This window comes from Triturus cristatus, chromosome 3_1 (assembly GCF_964204655.1).
Source record: "Triturus cristatus chromosome 3_1, aTriCri1.1, whole genome shotgun sequence".
In the NCBI taxonomy this organism is placed as follows: Eukaryota; Metazoa; Chordata; class Amphibia; order Caudata; family Salamandridae; genus Triturus; species Triturus cristatus.
In genome coordinates, this window is record NC_140583.1 from 1007799999 (window position 1) to 1007820244 (window position 20246).

Sequence of the window (20246 nt, forward strand, 5' to 3'; positions counted from 1 at the left end):
AATAGGTGTCCCACGAGGTTGTCCAGGTGCAATAGCGCTCCAAATGGCGCCCGCCAGGGGAGAAAGAAACCAGCCCAACCAAAGATGGCGCCCAAACCGAGCTATGAACCCACCCGTGACCCAGGACCCACCAAACGGCGGTGCTTTCTACAAATTATGTGCGGTAAGAGGGAGGGGAGCCCCAACCTAATCCCACAATAAAACCAGGGGTAATGAAATGAAATGAAAATAAATACAAACGGGAGAGTTAAAATACACAGCAATCACCGCAGCGCAAGCGCAACTGTACCGTTACCTTGTCGAGGTTACCGGTGAAAAGAGGACCACCTTAAATAGGTGTCCCACGAGGCTGTCCAGGTGCAATAGCGCTCCAAATGGCGCCCGCCGGGGGAGAAAGAAACCAGCCCAACCAAAGATGGCGCCCAAACCGAGCTATGAACCCACCCGTGACCCAGGACCCACCAAACGGCGGTGCTTTCTACAAATTATGTGCGGTAAGAGGGAGGGGAGCCCCAACCTAATCCCACAATAAAACCAGGGGTAATGAAATGTAATGAAAATAAATACAAACGGGAAAGTTAAAATACACAGCAATCACCGCAGCGCGAAACGCAACTGTACCGTTACCTTGTCGAGGTTACCGGTGAAAAGAGGACCACCTTAAATAGGTGTCCCACAAGGCTGTCCAGGTGCAATAGCGCTCCAAATGGCGCCCGCCGGGGGAGAAAGAAACCAGCCCAACCAAAGATGGCGCCCAAACCGAGCTATGAACCCACCCGTGACCCAGGACCCACCAAACGGCGGTGCTTTCTACAAATTATGTGCAGTAAGAGGGAGGGGAGCCCCAACCTAATCCCACAATAAAAACAGGGGTAATGAAATGAAATGAAAATAAATACAAACGGGAGAGTTAAAATACACAGCAATCACCGCAGCGCGAAGCGCAACTGTACCGTTACCTTGTCGTGGTTACCGGTGAAAAGAGGACCACCTTAAATAGGTGTCCCACGAGGCTGTCCAGGTGCAATAGCGCTCCAAATGGCGCCCGCCGGGGGAGAAAGAAACCAGTCCAACCAAAGATGGCGCCCAAACCGAGCTATGAACCCACCCGTGACCCAGGACCCACCAAACGGCGGTGCTTTCTACAAATTATGTGCGGTAAGAGGGAGGGGAGCCCCAACCTAATCCCACAATAAAACCAGGGGTAATGAAATGAAATGAAAATAAATACAAACGGGAGAGTTAAAATACACAGCAATCACCGCAGCGCGAAGCGCAACTGTACCGTTACCCTATTTAGCAGCCTTTTCCTCTTCTTCTCTGCTATTATCTTTCTCTGTGAGCTCCATTTGCAACCTGCAACCTTCTCCTAATCCCTAGTGCCAGTGGTACAACGCAAAGGATGGGGCCCACTTGCAGAATGTGACAACGGTCCCTGAGTATCCCATATCTCACAGATATTCATTGGCCTTGGAATGAATGGGAGCCCCTGATGTAATAAGGTCCCTTAAAGAATTGGGGACCCCGCATCCAGACTGGGGCCTGCTTTATGCCCCTTCTTGTCCACGTTTCTGATCCACTGAAGGGCCTCACAACCATTCTCGGGGCTGTGGAGCCAGCACTGCACTCACTGGCCCTCATTTGCCATATACGCTGAAGGTTCTTAGGGGCATATCAGCAAGGGCCAGCGATAATTATCGCTCAGCGCTCTTAGCGTGAGGATAATTATCGCCGGCCAACTCTGAATTTTATCGCGGAGATAGCGTGCTATTAGCAACGCTTATCTCCAAAGCGATAAAATTCAGAGTGCAAGCTGCCAAATCTGCGATTATTGCTGGAAATCCAGCGATAATCACACAACTTTTAGCGATAGCTTGCTGATAGGGCCTCACATAATTAGCCATGATATCCACCTTCCATAGGATATCATGGCTAAGTCAGTTTCAAAGCATGCGTAAGGAAAGTAGCGATAACAGAGGTTATCACTACTATTCTTGTCGCTATGCTACTTTGCGTGAGGCTTGATAATAGGAGAAATGTCGCTTAGCGACATTTCTCCCGTTATCCTGGGGAGGAACGCCCACTTTGCATCTCATTAGAGATGCAAAGATGGGCGTTAAGGGAAATGGCGATCAGGCAAGGTTTCACGCGATAGCGTGACCTTGCTGATCAGGCAATAAAATTATCGCTGCTTTTCGAAAACGGACGCAAAATCGGCGATAAGTTTTTATCGCCTGCTTGCTGATATGTCCCTTGGTGCTGTCAGTTCTAGGATGCACAGCATAAGAAATTGATCCGGTTTGTTCAAATTATTACAACAGCACTAAACAACACATGAGGTAAAGTAACATTAATCTCCAATACAGCAAAAAGCATAAATATATTAGGAAACTGTTTCTGATTTGAATTAATCTGGCATGTGGCCCAGGAACCTCCTGCAGCCACTGGCCTCGCATAATTCCACTTAATTCTGGCCTCAATTTACTTTTTCAGTTTCCTGCCACTGACTGTATGCAGGATGGAGCTTGTACCCTACAAATGGCTTGGGAGGCATCCGCGGAACAGACAGGGTGATGCAAATTCAAATATACAATTACAAAACTGCATTTTTCTGCTTCCAAGGGATGCACATTTTGGCAGATAAAAGATCTAAGTCACAGAGAGATGAAGTGATTTATATCAGCTTCGTACACTATGATTAAGTAAGAAAGTCGGGAGTTTTAAGTCTGATATTTTCCATTCCTGATAATTTATACTGACCCCAGTGTATCACATAGTCAGGTTTTCCCATAATTTCTGACGTTGTACCTTTCGGGTATTGTTGCTGTGGTATGTTCGCGTGGATGATTTCTGCTCTAGGATTATTATACAGAAACGAGTAACAAAGCAGCAAGTTTAATGACACAGTGCACTGATAACTGAATCAACTCGAGGTACTTGGCAATAAATTTCATAGACATGAAAATCATTCACCAGCATAAACGTGACATATTAGGAATTCTATTCATGTGGAAAAAGGTTGAGAAAACGTGCCCTCGGAGGACATTTCTCCAACACATATTTCCTCAAGATGTTTCCTCCAAAATTAAATAAAACTGGACAGACAGCCATGGGTACTCAAGTCCTCCACAATATTGTGAGCTTCCTCACTTTCAGTGGGAATTCGAGGTGGAATGTACCATTCGGGTTCATGGCAGTGGTCCTTATCACTGACAAAATGGTGTCATCTTAAGCTCCCTCCATTCTTCCTTGTGCACTTCCTGGTCTTTTCCTGTGTTTTTCCTTCGCATTTCCTTGTGTAGATCATTCGCCGTGTACTGTGTGTTCTCTTGGCCATTTACTGTCAGCTCCCGTCTGCCTTCCCGGTGTTTTCAATTTCCTCTTCATCCATTGTCTCTCCCTGTGGTGCCCTCTGGCCCTTTACCTAAGCTCCTGCGGCTCCCTTGGCTCTTTTGCGTGCTAACCCTTGCTATATCCTTATTCCTCCTCACTTTCTACTTGGCCATAACCTAGGGGCTTCGGTCACTGTTCTCTTGTTTGTAATGGCGATGCAGGAGCTTCCAATGTTGCTAAAATCTCGGATTTGATGAGACAAAACAATGAACCAACAGCTCTTGCATTTCCTCATCACCAAAACCTTTCGCCTTATGTCAATGGTACTCACTGTACTGATGCACAGAAGGAAGATAGGTGGCTTCCTGGTCGGATTTCATGCAGTGACACGTGATTAAACATGAATTTCTGTGCTAGACACATTTATTCACTGAGCCATCTTGCTTCTCAGTTATAACCAATAATTCTGGAAAAGCCAATGCTCTATACATGGTTTGCCACTGACAAAGACGTTAATAAGTTGTTGTAAGCTCTTGCTTTGTTACCAATGACTTCCCAGTTGCTCATGCTCCTTATTACTTTATTATATCCTTAGAGCCTGCCATAGCAGGCACTACCGGTCATTAAAGGCCCGCTCTAGCCTTTAACGAGTGGAGGGCCGTTAATGGCCGGTAGACTCACTATGGCAGGGTCTAAGGCTATTAGAACATTCCGCCACCAGAGGGAAGAATGTTCTAACTTGTAAAACAAAGGCCTAACGGTATCTGAGGGGGTTGAAATCCACTCGGGCCCTCTGAGGCCTTTGTTCACGGAAACAGCTGTGAACAAACATTGGAATGTTGATGCTCCAGGCTTCTACCAGCCATTAGAAGCCCTGTGCACTCCATTGTCTTCAATGCCACGCTCAGCATTCCAATGTTCTAATACTGGTTGATGCACACTGGATGATGAAACAAAGAGGCAGAGGAATTGATTGCAGTCTGTCCTTAGATGAAGGTGACTATTTCATCTTAAATCAACTACATGAAGAACACAGAATTGATTTGGTGATGATTTCAGCTTCCCATCAGTCTCTGGGACAGCCCCGCAGCAGGAAGCACAGTCAGTCCTTCAGGAATAGAATATATGATCTAAGATAGCTCCAGGGCTAGAAAATATTCAGCTAATTGAATCTGTGCACAGATCTAAAGAAAGGGAGCTAGCAGATGACACAAATGTTTAATGAACTTCATGATTTATGTAGTCTTCCTTCCACGTTGCTTCTTACAATGAAGTAAGGATGAAAAATTCATTAAGGATTCAAGCACAACATATAGGCAAGCTATGAATCAGGCCTGGAAATCTACATTAATCATACTCCAGTAAATTGGGTGCTTGAGAACAGGGTGCGAGGATCTGTCAGATACGAGTCAGAAAAATAACGTGCTAAATTATAAACAAAAAGCGCCTTTGCAAGAACTGTTCTGCACACCTCCATTTACAAATATGCTAAGGTTCACTGGCAAAATATCAAAATCCTAAATATCATGGTAAGAGATATTGTGTCAAAAATATCTAGCATAAAAATATTGTTTTCCTAAACCTGTAATGTAAATTACAATAGTATCGAAAAAAAATAGTCTTACACGAATATTGAAAAAATATATACAAAAATATATTTTTTTAAGATATACTGTTAAATATAGTAACCATTAAATATATCATAATATATAATAAATGAAATAATAAAAAAGTATACAAATATATACTTATACACACACACATATATATATATATGCTAGTATGTTTATTTGCACATTTAAAATGTAAAACTATTATTAAAATAATAGTTTTAATTTATATTAGAATGTAAAAATATTTTTTAAATGTAATTATATAAGAAGTATATATATATATATTCACCCTCCTATCGACGCCGGTGCCAGCATTGGACACAACTCTGCTAAATGTATTTTTCAAGAGGAAGCGCCATCCGGGACCTCCCAAGTAACTTCCAGCGGCACACCAAAGGACGAGCACAATAAGGATTTTATTGTGTCACAAAACAGAACAACATGTTTTGGCCTAGCCTTTGTCAAGTTAGTGACCTGTGCCCAACTGCCGTAGAAATACAGGTCAGCGTTAGTAAACAGTGAAGAAACATTACAACTTAGATTACATTGGAAAGAGTTGTGTGAACACATACGAAAGCACAAATACTTTGTAGTGTTAGAATACATTTCCTATTGAATCCAACTCATAATCAACATGATAATTGATTTAAAATCGGGAACATGATCTATGAGTGATCTCTGACTCGAGAGTACGTCGGATACGGCATGTTCGGTAATAAGAGTCAGTCATAGCACAGCATATGTCGGTAATGTATCTAAGGTAATGTACCTAATTAATGTACATTAGATTGATTTCCTCAATGGCATGTATACTGTGCAGCGTTATTTTGCATTTTATATTCAAACCAACTCATTTTATTTTAAAATAATGATTCATGCAAAACATATACAAGATCTGCCAATCATCCCTGACTCAAATTAAAGTCGGATTGAAACAATATTCAATAATGGAACCTTTGGAAGCGTAGAGTATGAGAATAACGTGTGCCTAGTCAATACAGTGTACATGCTGGCACTACTTGAAAAATGGTGGGTAATGTACCCCATGTGATGTTCCCCATTGATCAGCACATGATCTTGATCAATCACGGCAAATGCCCAATCAAAAATACGATATCATTTTTGATCCAATATCTGTCTATTTCATGGCTAATTCTATAACTGTACTATAGGCACAATACACTCTAAAAGAACTGTCTGTCACACATCTGGTTCAACATCACATAAAGTGTAAACAATTTCATGTGTTACTACGTATGCTAACTATCATGTAATTCACTTAACCCCTTCGCTGCCAGGCCTTTTCCCCCTCCTGTGCCACGACCTTTTTTGGCTATTTGGGGTAGTGCGAGCTGAGGCCCCTGTAACTTTTTGACCACATAAGGTATTTGCGTCCTTTTCTTCCAACATCATGGGGATTCTGAAGGTACTCAGGGTTGTGGATTCCCCTGGAGGGGTCACAGAAATGAGCCAAAATACAGCAAAATTTGGTTTTTTGGGGGGAAAATGGGAAAAACGGGCTGCAAATGAAAGCATCTGGGTTTTCCCTGCAAGTGTTATCAAAAAAGGGTTTTTGGGGCTGAAATCACAATTTTCCCAGCTTTTAGGGGATACCAGACTTTTGTCAGAAACCCAACATTTTTTACACAGTTTTGGCATTTTTCTGGGACATAGCCTATTTTTGCTATTTTTTGTGCTTTCGACCTCCTTCCAGTTAATGGTAGAAATGGGTACGAAAGCAATAATGGATCCTGGAAAGCTATACATTTTAGAAAAGTAGACAAAATTCTGAATTCAGCAAGGGGTCATTTGTGTAGATCCATCAAGGTTTCTTTATAGAAACTAACAGTTAAATATAGGATAAATTGAAAATTTGTTGAAAAAAGCGCCTTTTGTGGCAACGTTTTCACCTGTAACTTCTTCTAATTATGACAGCTCTTTGAAAGCAATATACCATTACATCCGCTGGACATTACTGGTTGTGGGGATATATAGGACTTGTAGGTTCACCAAGAACCCGATGAACCCAGAGCCAAAAACTGAGCAGCAACTTGCAATGGTTTTTTATGATGTACCGGGTATATAGTAATTGTTCTGTAAAAATGTGTACATGGAAAAATCGGTATGAAAGACACCTATGTATTTCTGAAATGGGAACAAAATATAGAGTTTAGAAACAGTAGATATTTGCACATTTCCGAATTTGGGAATACTCATACTAGCATGAGAATTATCAGTCATTTTTTAGAATGACTTCTTTTTTACACAATGTCTTTCATTTGGAAGGCAGACATGCATCGAAAGTCAATAGGTAATAACAGTTCCTTTACAAATCTGAATTACCCTAAGTCTACCGATAAAAATGGTACCTCACTTGTAGGGGTAGGCATAGTGCCCACGACAGGAAATGGTTCAAAACCCAATGTGAACACACCACATTTTCACAATGCAAAATTACCCTTTTTTAGCAAAGTGCCTAGCTGTAGTTTTTTAACCCTAGCTCTGCCGGCACCTAGGGAAACCTAACAAACCTATACATTTTTGAAAACTAGACACCCAGGGAAATCCAGGATGGGGTGACTTGACTGCCTCCCACCAGGTTCTGTTACCCAGAATCCCTTGCAAACCTAAAAAATTGCCAAAAAAACACTTTTTCCCCACATTTATCTGGTGGAAAGTTCTGGAATCTGCGTGGATCCACAAATTTCCACCCACCCTGCATTCCCCAAAGTCTTCCGAGAAAAATGGTACCTCACTTGTGTGGGTCAGCCTAGTGCCCGCAACAGGAAACGGTGCAAAACGTAACTTGGACACACCTCAATTTCGTAGCGAAAAATGACCCTTTTTTGGCAAAGTGTCTAGCTGTAGTTTTTTAACCATAGCTCTGCCGGCACCTAGGGAAACCTAGAAAATCTATACATTTTTGAAAACTAGATACCCAGGGAAATCCAGGATGGGGTGACTTGACTGCGTCCCACCAGGTTCTGTTACCCAGAATCCCTTGCAAACCTCAAACATTGCCAAAAAAACACATTTTCCCCATATTGCTGTGGTGGAAAGTTCTGGAATCTACTAGGATCCCCAAATTTCCACCCACCCAGTGTTCCCCAAAGTCTTCCGAGAAAAATGGTACCTCACTTGTGTGGGTCGGCCTAGTGCCCGCGACAGGAAACGGCGCAAAACGCAACGTGGACACTCCTCAATTTCGCTGTGAAAAATGACCCTTTTTTGGCAAAGTGCCTAGCTGTAGTTTTTGAACCATAGCCCCTCCGGCACCTAGGGAAACCTAGCAAACCTATACATTTTTTAAAACTAGACACCCAGGGGAATCCAGGATGGGGTGACTTGACTGCGTCCCACCAGGTTCTGTTACCCAGAATCCCTTGCAAAGCTAAAAAATTGCCCAAAAAAACACATTTTCCCCACATTTCTCTGGTGGAAAGTTCTGGAATCTGCGTGGATCCACAAATTTCCAACCCCCCCTGCATTCCCCAAAGTCTTCCGAGACAAATGGTACCTTACTTGTGTGGGTCGGCCTAGTGCCCGCGACAGGAAACGGCGCAAAACGCAACCTGGACACACCTCAATTTCGCTGTGAAAAATTACCCTTTTTTGGCAAAGTGCCTAGCTGTAGTTTTTGAACCATAGCTCTACCGGCACTTTAGGAAACCTAGCAAGCCTATACATTTTTGAAACCTAGACACCCAGGGGAATCCAGGATGGGGTGACTTGATTGTGTCCCACCAGGTTCTGTTACCCAGAATCCCTTGCAAACCTCAAAAATTGCCAAAAAAAACACATTTTCCCCATATTTCTGTGGTGGAAAGTTCTGGAATCTACTTGGATCCCCAAATTTCCACCCACCAAGTGTTCCCCAAAGTCTTCCGAGAAAAATGGTACCTCACTTGTGTGGGTCGGCCTAGTGCCCGCGACAGGTCACGGCGCAAAACGCATCGTGGACACACCTCAATTTCGCAGTGAAAAATGAATGTTTTTTGGCAAAGTGCCTAGCTGTAGCTTTTGGAACCTAGCTCTGCCGGCACGTAGGGAAACCTACTAAACCCACACATTTATGAAAACTAGACACACTGGGGATTCCAGGGAGGTATGGCTTGCGTGGATCCCCCAACGTTTCCTTACCCAGATTGCCCTGCAAACCTCAATTTTAGCTGAAAAAAATCACCTGTTTCACACATTTTTGTGTGGGAAAGTTGTGGCATCACCAGGCTGACACAAATTTCCTACCACCCAGCGATCCCCCTTTCAGTGTAATGACGTTGGCGCGACGTGCGCGCCGATCGTCATTACACTGAAAGGGGGGGGGGGCCTCGGGAGCTGGGGAAGCTCTTCCCCAGCTCCCGAGGCTATTTTTAATTAAAGGGAATCCCTCTGGTGCCCGCACCAGAGGGATTCCCCAGGGAATGCCTCATGACATAATGGACTCGTCATGGGCACAGCGCGACTGTGCTCCATGACGAGTCCAGCACGTCATGGCCACAGAAGGGGTTAAACTGAATGTTCTTCCTAAATCAATCCCAAAAATTGATACAGGTCCCTGGCTGTTTGTGATTCTAATGAATATAGTGAATAAAGAAAAAGAGATACAGAAAAGGGTGGGGGTGGGTCAGTTATATAATATTGATACCCTGTCTGGGAGTATCTTATGCAATACGCTAAGCCTAGCAGTATGGAGGGAGCATGAGCAGATTGCAAGTGCAAATATACTGTTTAAATACTCCCACTTCCCAGGACCATACCTAGATGGCAATGTCAGACACCTTACCCCACCATCTAATAAAAAGTGAATAATTTAAAACAGCTATGCTGAACAACAATAGTTTTGGAGACTCAGAGGTATGATATTTATCAGCCATATCATTTATAACCTATGTGAGTGGCCAGCTCCTCACCATAATTCATCCCATTCGGGATTTTCGTATTAAGCTCAATGATATATTTGGATTCTGTGAATCGTAGACGTTTTTCTCGATCTCCTCCCCTCGGATGCGGCAAGATTCTGTCAATGCCAAAAAATGTGATCAAATTTGCATTGCTCTGATGCTTTTCTTGATAATGTCTGGCAACTGGATAGTTGTGGTCTGCATTAGTCACTGCTCTCGTATGTTGCAATATTGGAGTTTTTAGCTGTAACTTTGTGCTGCCCACATAGTTTAACCCTCATGGACATTCCAAAACATAGATAGTAAAGTCACTTGTACATGTTATAAATTTGTTGATCTCCTTTTTCCTCTTTTTATTCTGTCCTACAAAGTAACTATCACGACTGCTGCTGTATCTACAAGCTTTACAGGAATTACATTTCCTGAATCCCTTGGCAGTTCCTAATAACGTAGTCGTAGTGGGCGTATTATGATATCTATGAACTTAATGATCTTTTAATTACTTTGATTTTCTGTAGGTTATGGACGGTGTTTTCCCTACACATGACCCAATTAAAGAGTCAGATTCCAGAAGCCCCCAATGTCGGCTCATAAATGCATTTAAGTTTATTCGACCTTGTGTTGAAAGTTGTAATTAATCTTGGTGCCTCAGTGTCACTTTTAATTTTCTTTCTGGCTGAAAAGAGTGCTTCATTTCGTGTGATGTCTTTGGCTTTCTTACCGGCAGCTGAAATGACCATATGCTTGTAGCCTCGTTGTCTGAATCTTTCTGTCATGATTTTTTGCTCTTTGACAAAACTACTCTCAGTCAGGGATCATTGGTAGATCTCGTATATGTTTTACATGAATCATTATTTTAAAATAAAATGAGTTGGTTTGAATATAAAATGCAAAATAACGCTGCACAGTATCCATGCCATTGATGAAATCCATCTAATGTACATTAATTAGGTACATTACATTAGATACATTACCGACATATGCTGTGCTTTGACTGACTCTTATTACTGAACATGCCGTATCCGACGTACTCTCAAGTCAGAGATCACTCGTAGATCATGTGCCCTATTTTAAATCAATTATCATGTTGATTATGAGTTGGATTCAATAGGAAATGTATTCTAACACTGCAAAGTATTTGTGCTATCATATGTGTTCACACAATTCTTTCCAATGTAATCTAAGTTGTAATGTTTGTCACTGTTTACTAGCGCTGACCTGTATTTCTACGGGCAGTTGGGCACAGGTCACTAACTTGACAAAGGCTACACCGAAACGCGTTGTTCTGTTTTATGACACAATAAAATCCGTATTGTGCTCGTCCTTTGGTGTGCCGCTGAAAGTTACTGGGGAGGTCCCGGATGGCGCTTCCTCTTGGAAAATACATTTAACGGAGTTGTGACCGCTTCTGGCACCAACGTCGATAGGAGGGTGAGTGGCTGCTCACAACGAGCTTTTTTGGACATATGTATATGTATGTATAACTATACATATGAATACATATATATGTATATATATATATATATATTCACTTAAAAAACCATAGGTTTCACACAAGTTATAGTTAGCTGTACATTTCACTCGTAAAAAACCAATGAAATTCCACGTTATAGTTAGATCAGGTAACTATAACTTGCGCGCCCACAATAAACTGCTGATGACGTCACATATTACATCACTTATGACATGGTCAGTGACATCACTGATGACATCAATGATGACATCTGAAATTACACATTGTGCATTGCGGTCGCGCAAGTTATAGTTACCTGATCTAACTATAACGTGGAATTTCATTGGTTTTTTACGAGTGAAATGTACAGCTAACTATAACTTGTGTGAAACCTATGGTTTTTTAAGTGAATTTGCAAGGTTTTTTAAATGCTAATTCCTAACTATAACGTGTGTGAAACCTATGGTTTTTTCAGTGAATTTGTACGGTTTTTTAAATGCTAAGTTATGTAGTTATGAGCGCCCACGTTGCGCATTTCGTACCGTGCACACCTCGCAGTTTTTTACAAAATATCAATTGTTTTTTTCTCCCTTGGGGGTCCTTAGATTTATATATTAAATGTGACTGTTAATTCTTTTTTTTTTTTTTTTTTTTTTTACCGTACGCGTACGGTAAGCTTACCGTACGCGCACTCCACGATTTTTTTTAAAAATTATTAAATTTATTTTTCATACATTTTGGTCCTTCGTGAACCCCCTGACGAACGCTAGGGGGTCTGCAACTCTCTTCGTTGCCCTCCTTTCATGTTATCAACCTTTGTTTTTCAGTGCGAGAGACAGAAAATGGCGGCCGATACTTTCTGATTTCGACCGATTCGAATGTTTACAGTCATGTAACCACCAATCAGAATTGAGCTCGCGCACGGCACCGTACGCGTACGGTAAGCTTACCGTAAGCGCACGGAGCGCGCCTATAGATATATATATTGATTTAAATGTTTTTTTCTCAGGACCTACTGAACAGATTTACACCAGACCTGCAAAAGGCACATCCCTGACCTGAGGACTACCTCTCTGCCCAATTTCAAGTAATTCTGTTCAGCCGTTCGGGCTGTAGCTCGGACTAAAGGTCCTATGGGAAAATGCATGGGGAAAACGCGTTTTGGGACCCCCCTTTTTTCTCAGCCCCCGCTTGACGAATCCCCCCGAGACTTTCAGGGTAGGAGCGGAGTGTAGCGCCCCATTCGTTTTGAAAAATTCGCGAGGATTCGTCAACCGGCGCCAAAGTTATTCCAAATAGAATGTTGCGGATTTCCTATGGAAACACGGTCCTAACTATAACTATCTACTGGCGACCGCCAGTAGATAATATATATAGAGATATATATATATATATACTTCTTATATAAATACATTTAAAAAACATTTTTTACATTCTAATATAAATTAAAACTATTTTCAACAATAGTTTTACATTTTAAATGTGTAAATAAACATACAAGCATACATATATATGTGTGTGTGTATAAGTATATATTTGTATACTTTTTTTATTAGTTAATATATTATATATTATAATAAATGTAATGGTTACTATGTTTAATAGTATATATGTTAAAAAATGATATTTTTTTATATATTTTTTCAATATTCGTGTAAGACTATTTTTTTCCGATACTATTGTAAATTACATTAAAGGTATAGGAAAACAATATTTTTATGCTAGATATTTTTGACACAATATCTTTTACCATGATATTTAGGATTTTGATATTTTGCCAGTGAACCATAGCATATTTGTAAATGGAGGTGTGCAGAACAGTTCTTGCAAAGGCGCTTTTTGTTTATAACTTAGCACGTTATGTTTCTGCTTCGTATCTGACAGGTCCGCACACCCTGTTCTCAAGCACCCAATTTACTGGAGTATGATTAATGTAGAATTTACAGGCCTGATTCATAGCTTGCCTATATGTTGTGCTTGAATCCTTAATGAATTTTTCATCCTTACTTCATTGTAAGAAGCCACGTGGACAGAAGACTAAATAAATCATCACGTTCATTAAACATTTTTTTCATCTGCTAGCTCCCTTTCCTTGGATCTGTGCACAGATTCAAGTAGCTGCATATTTTCTAATCCTGGAGCTATCTTAGATCATATATTCTATTCCTGAAGGACTGACTGTGCTTCCTGCTAGGGGGCTGTCCCAGAGACGGATGGGAAGCTGAAATCATCACCAAATCAATTCTGTGTTGTTCATGTAGTTGATTTAAGATGAAATAGTCACCTTCATCTAAGGACAGACTGCAATCAATTCCTTTGCCCCTTTGTTTCATCATCCAGTGTGCATCAACCAGAATTAGAACATTGGAATGCTGAGCACGGCATTGAAGACAATGGAGTGCACCGGGCTTCTAATGGCTGGTAGAAGCCTGGAGCATCAACATTCCAATGTTTGTTAACAGCTGTTTCCATGAACAAAGGCCTCACAGGGCCCGAGTGGATTTGAACCCCCTCAGGCTCCGGTAGGCCTTTGTTTTACAAGTTAGAACATTCTGCCCTCCGGTGACGGAATGTTCTAATACCCTTACACCCCGCCAAATACATATCCTAGCCGTGAAGCGGCTCAGGATATGTTTAAAAGAAGCACATTAACTGATACCACGCAACGAGGCAACAAATCGCTTCCTGCAACTACTAATTTGACAACGAAATTTACTGCATTGGAAAGATTATACGAACATGAGCAACGGAAGTGGTGGGAAGCCACCTCTCTGCAGAGTTATATCGACGTGGACCGCATTCCAAGGGGTCTACGTATTACACCATCCCGGCCTATGAAAATCCGGACCCTAAATTGTTGGATGAATACAATATGCGCATACAGCTGAGTCAAGTAAGGGTATGCTAACCATATTAGTAAAATTTGCCTGGAGTGACAGGGATAAGGCCTTGCTTGAGATAGAGAAAATGGAGGCAGAGATTGATAAAGAGGAGGATAAAAAGAAAATAGAAGAACTGAAGGAACAAATGAAAAAAAGACTTGTGAAGTACGAGGCAAAAATCAAATTGAGGAAACAAGAAAAGTTCGAACGCGACGAGCGTGATTATGCCTTGGGCAGAGTTTTAACGTTTGCTAAGAGATTTGAGGGTCCACGTAAGGAATTAAGGGCAAGGCAAAACGAGCCTGATACAATCAGAATTGAGACCTCAGAATCGAATCTCACTGGTGGTGAATCTTCAGATGACACGACAGGCCAGTTAAGATCTATCCAGACTCCTTTTCAGGAGGAGTTCCGTATAATGAGACAAACGTGGCTGAGAGGTGGCAAAAGCAGACCGCCCGAGGGGGAAAAAGAAAAAGAAAAACAAGGCGGGGCGGCTGGAAACGGAGGATCAAAAGCCCCTACCAGAGCTTCACGCAACAGGAAGGGGAAGAAATGGAACTAGACAATCTCACCATCATCAATTTAACACCCAAATTTCTCACACCAGTTGAACAGCAAGTATTGAGATTGGGTCTAACTTTTTGCCCTTCTAACAAAATGGAATACACACAGACACGTTTCGATCTCTTTAAATTAACACGGAAATTCAAGCTTCATAAATATTTCAAAATGAAGCCTAATGCCTCAAAATCTAAGAGACTTTTAAATCAATCTGCAGCGACTGACACCTTAACAGGTGAAGATCTGGCTGCTCTTGAAACAATGGAATCACTTTGGACGGACAATCAAATGCAAGGTCAGGACGAGAGCACCCTGAAAGGCGACCAAATACAAAGAGCAACGCGATTGGGATTTGACCAAGTGAGAGATGTGAGCGTCTTTAAACCAACTTCACAGTTCCTACCGCAATTACCCATGGATGCATTTGATGTGTTTGCTGAGGCTGTAAATAAAGATCTTTTAGCCCTAAGAGAGAAACTCAAACACTCCAATATCAAGCAGAATGTAACCAAAGAGTAACGTGCAGCGATTGCAAGTTTGGGGAATGACTACACGGTAATTTGTAAACCATCGGATAAAGGAGGAAACGTGGTCCTTCAAACTAGGGAGAATTATGAGATAGAAGCTATCAGACAATTGTCGGATGATGAGAACTATCGAAAAATCTCTAAAGAAATGCATTTGGATAGTTTTAGGAGATACCATGACATGATCAAATCGTGGCTTGACAAATCCATGCTGAGCATGGAGGAGTATCTGTTCCTTCGATGCCTGAATCCTGTGGCTCCTACATTTTATCATATCCCCAAGGTGCACAAGAACAAGGATCACCCTCCGGGTAGACCTATTGTTTCTTCCCAGGGTCGTTTAACAGAACATTTATCCATTTTTATTGATTCTTTTCTCTTTCCATTAGTGAAGACCTTACCTGCGTATATCAAGGACTCACAGGATTTTTGATGCATATTGAGAACCAACAATGGGATCCTGGATATAAACTTATTGTGTTAGACATCACTAGTCTATATACCAGGATAAGGCATGAACATGGTTTGGAAGCTGTAGCTCATTTTTTGAAAAAAAAAGCCATTGAAATTTACTGAACACGATGCACTGAGTGTCCAATTCACTGAGTTTTGTTTAAATAACAAAATTTTTGTCTTCGGTGAGGATTTTTATCACCAGAGGTCAGGCACTGCGATGGGCACCTGCTTCGCCCCCAGTTACGCAAACTTGTTCGTGGGCTGGTGGAAGGAGCAGGTGTCCAGAATGCCCGGTGAAATTGACATGACTAAGGTGATTAGTTGGTATAGATATATCGATGACCTCTGTATAATCTGGAATGGGTCTTTTGAATCGGCATCTGTTTTTATTAATAACCTGAACAGGAATGCTGTGAATTTGGAATTCAGTGGGGAAGTTAGTTCTGAAACTGTTAATTTCCTTGATTTGAAAATCAGAGTGGAGAATAATCAATTGTCTGTTTCCTTATACCGGAAACCGACGGCTGGCAACTCGACCTTGCACGCCGCTAGTAATCATCTCCCTGGGCTAGTAAGAAATATCCCTTATGGTGAATTTCTGCGTTTGAAGCGCAATAGCACCAGGGTAGATGATTTTGAAAATGCGGCTGAAGAGAGTATCAGTAGATTTGTAGTGAGAGGGTATAACAAAGAATATCTTGAGACAACCCTACAAAGAGTCAGGAACATACCCAGGGCTACTCTATTAAAAAATGACCAAAACATAAATGAAAATAAAAACAAAAAGAAAGAGGGAAGGAAGAAAAATAAGATAAATGAGTCAGGTGAAAATAAATTCAGGATGGTTACTACTTTCTCCAATGATGCCAAACAATTGAAGAAAATTTTGAGAAAGAACTGGCACATTTTAAAAACGGATCAGATTATTGGCACAGACATTCCCTCTGTCCCCTTGGGAACTTTTAGAAAAGCCAGATCGTTAAGGGATAGTCTGGTACAGAGTCACTTACCTACTAGACCTAAGGCGGCTGGAACCCTAAGGGATCTTAGGGGCTTTTTCCCTTGTGGAAAATGTAAAGCCTGTGTGGGCAGTAAGAGGACATCCACCTATTTGGTAACTGGCCTAAAGAAACCTTGGCCTATTAAAAAGTTCATCACATGTAACACCAACTATGTGGTATACTGTTTGGAGTGCCCCTGTGGCTTACGCTACATTGGTAGCACCATCCACTGCGTTAAGATACGCATTTTGGAGCATATGCGTGCAATAGCGAAGAGGGACATCACTTATCCTGTTGCGAGACACTATTCTGAGAAGGATAACAGTAACAGGGAACTGCTACGCTACTATGGGTTGGATTATGTCCCAGTAAGCTTCAGAGGGGGTGACAGAATTAAACAACTTCGTAGGCTAGAGTCACGATATATTATAGATCTGGGAACTAAGAATCCCTTCGGTATGAATGTAGGGGAGGAATTGGCAGTTCATCTCGGGGATTAAATGTGATATATACTTTGTAGTTGTGAAGGAGGAATATGCCGATGCAAATTGTGTTGATGATAATAATTTTTAGTAATAAGTGATGTCAGTTATGTGCTTTATTTTTGATCATTCCATATAGTTTTATTTTGGTTGAGTTTTTTGTGGATCACCAGACTGTTGTAACAATACCAACGATAACACAGTTGAAGCCGATATACGGTGTAATGATAGTAAATTCAACGCAGCATTAAGAAAGCCGATATACGGCAACATTTCGATAATTGTCTGACATGAGATAATTGGTATAAATGTTATATGGAATCGTTCATTGATATGCTGCCTTGATATTGTAGGTACAATTGGATCAACAGTCTGTTGTCATGACATATATCATGTGGAGATGGTAGCTGATTTACGGCATTATAATGGTCAATATTGTGGTACCTTGAAAGCCGATACACGGCGATATGGTTAACGACTCGGAATTCGCATTTATGCATTTCAAAACATCATTCCAATATGGCGCCATGTATTGCAAGAGGATTGTCCTCTTTTGATTTCCATGCCTTACCTGGTCATGTGATTCACGTAACGCACTTTTGAAATATGCTGCTTTTTGGCACGATCAATGAGAAACATTCGATTAAGGCATAGCCGAAACGCGTCATGTTATCCATACTCGCTATGCAATAAAGGATTTAACGATTGCAGGAGTCTCCCGCTGAGTGCTTTTCCAAGGTCTTTAAGGGATTGGAAGTGAGCGCGTATATGTATATTACCTACTGGCGGTCGCCAGTAGGTAGTTATAGTTAGGACCCTGTTTCCATAGGAAATCCGCAACATTCTATTTTGAATAACTTTGGCGCCGGTCGACGAATCCTCGCGAATTTCTCAAAATAGGTGGGGCGCTCCGCTCCGCTCCTACCCTGAAAGTCTCGGGGGGATTCGTCAAGCGGGGGCTGAGATAAAAGGGGGGTCCCAAAACGCGTTTTTCCCATGCATTTTTCCATAGGACCTTTAGACAGGGCTACAGCCCGAACGGCTGAACAGAATTACTAGAAATTTGGCAGAGAGGTGGTCCTCAGGTCAAGGAAGTGCCTTTTGTAGGTTTGGTGTAAATCTGTTCAGTAGATTCTGAGAAAATAGCCTTTAAATCAATATATATATCTGAGCCAGCTTACGGTACGCTTACCGTAAGCTTACCGTACGCGTACGGTGGCGTGCGCGAGCGCGATTCTGATGGGCTGTTACATCTAAGTAAACATTCGAATCGGTCGAAACCAGGAAGCGGCGGCCGCCATTTTCTCTCTCGCACTCTGAGGGGGGGGGCTGTAAACAAAGGCAAAAAACATATAAAGGGGCTGTTTAGACAGCGCCCATGCACATAGCCATGTTAGTTGAGTCCTCAAAGATCCCCCAAGGCCAAAAACGGTAAATTTTTATTTTTTGAAAATTTCGCCGATTACGCTTACCGTACGCGTACGGTGCGCTTACGCTAAAAATTTTAATAAAAAAAAAAAAACACTCTCTGTGCAAGGAAGCGCATAATATGTCCTCCATGTGCGCACGGTGCATAACGTGGGCACACGGTGCGCGTAGTGCACTGCGTGCCCACCTTGCGTGTATGGCACTAACTGCGTAAAGTGGGTGCGCGGTGCGCGAAGCGCACCGCGTGCTCACTGTGCGCGCACGGTGCGCGAAGCGCACCGTGCGCGCACGAAACGAACTGCGTTAAGTGGGCGTGCACGCCACGAATGGCGTAAAGTAACTTAGCATTTAAAAAACCGTACAAATTCACTGAAAAAACCATAGGTTTCACACACGTTATAGTTAGGAATTAGCATTTAAAAAACCTTGCAAATTCACTGAAAAAACCATAGGTTTCAGACATGTTATAGTTAGCGGAAATTTTACTGATAAAAAACCAATGAAATTCCCCCGTTATAGTTAGTGCAGGCAACTATAACTCACGGGACCGCAATCTTCTGCTGATGACATATGTGTCTTTATGAAAAAAAAATATTTGTAATATATGTATAGCTAAAAATTTATGGAAGAAGACATGGGCAAATAAGTGTCTAAATACAGTATTAGCATCAGCAGAGGATTGCGGTCGCGTGAGTTATAGTTGCCTGCACTAACTATAACAGGGGAATTTCATTGGTTTTTTATCAGTAAAATTTCTGCTAACTATAACATGTCTGAAACCTATGGTTTTTTCAGTGAATATATATATATATATACACACACACACACATATTACCTACTGGCGGTCGCCAGTAGGTAGATATAGTTAGGACCTATTTTCCATAGGAAATTTGCAACATTCTATTTGGAATAACGTTGGCGCCGAATGATGAATCTTCGCGAAATTTTCCAAACTTTTGGCCAGCTCCGGTCCGCTCCTATCCTGAATATTTCACGGTGATTCGTCAAGCGGGGGCCGAGAAAAAAGGGGGTCCCAAAACACGTTTTTCCCATGCATTTTCCCGTAGGACCTTTTGACGCAGCTACAGCCCGAACTGCTGAACGGAATTACACCAAATTTGGCAAAGAGGTAGTCCTCAGTTCAGACTCGTGCCTTTTGCTTAAATGATGTAAATCTGTTTAGTAGTTCCTGAGAAAATCAAAAGTTAAATCATAGATATATCTATGGCCCATGAGGATCCGCGCACTCTCCCCACACCCAGCGCGCACCCTGCCGTGCACGAGCTGTATTCTAATTGGCTGTCAACACTCCAGATCAGGAAGTGATGGCAGCCATCTTGTGCCTCGGTAGAACTGAGGCACAAGAAACCTATAAAACAAACGCGAAAAATGCAAAAAGGGGGCAGGGTAGAAACACCCTGACCCCCCTAGGCCTGCTCAGGGGGTCCCACAAGGACCCCCAGGGCCCAAAAAAGCATTTAAAAAAAACGGTGAGATTCACGCACCCAGCGCGAATTTCGGCTAAAAATAAAAAAAAAGAAGCGTGGGGCTCCCGCGCTTCTATGGTAATTGGGCCCCGGGGAGCCAAATCCCGGGGCAGAATTAA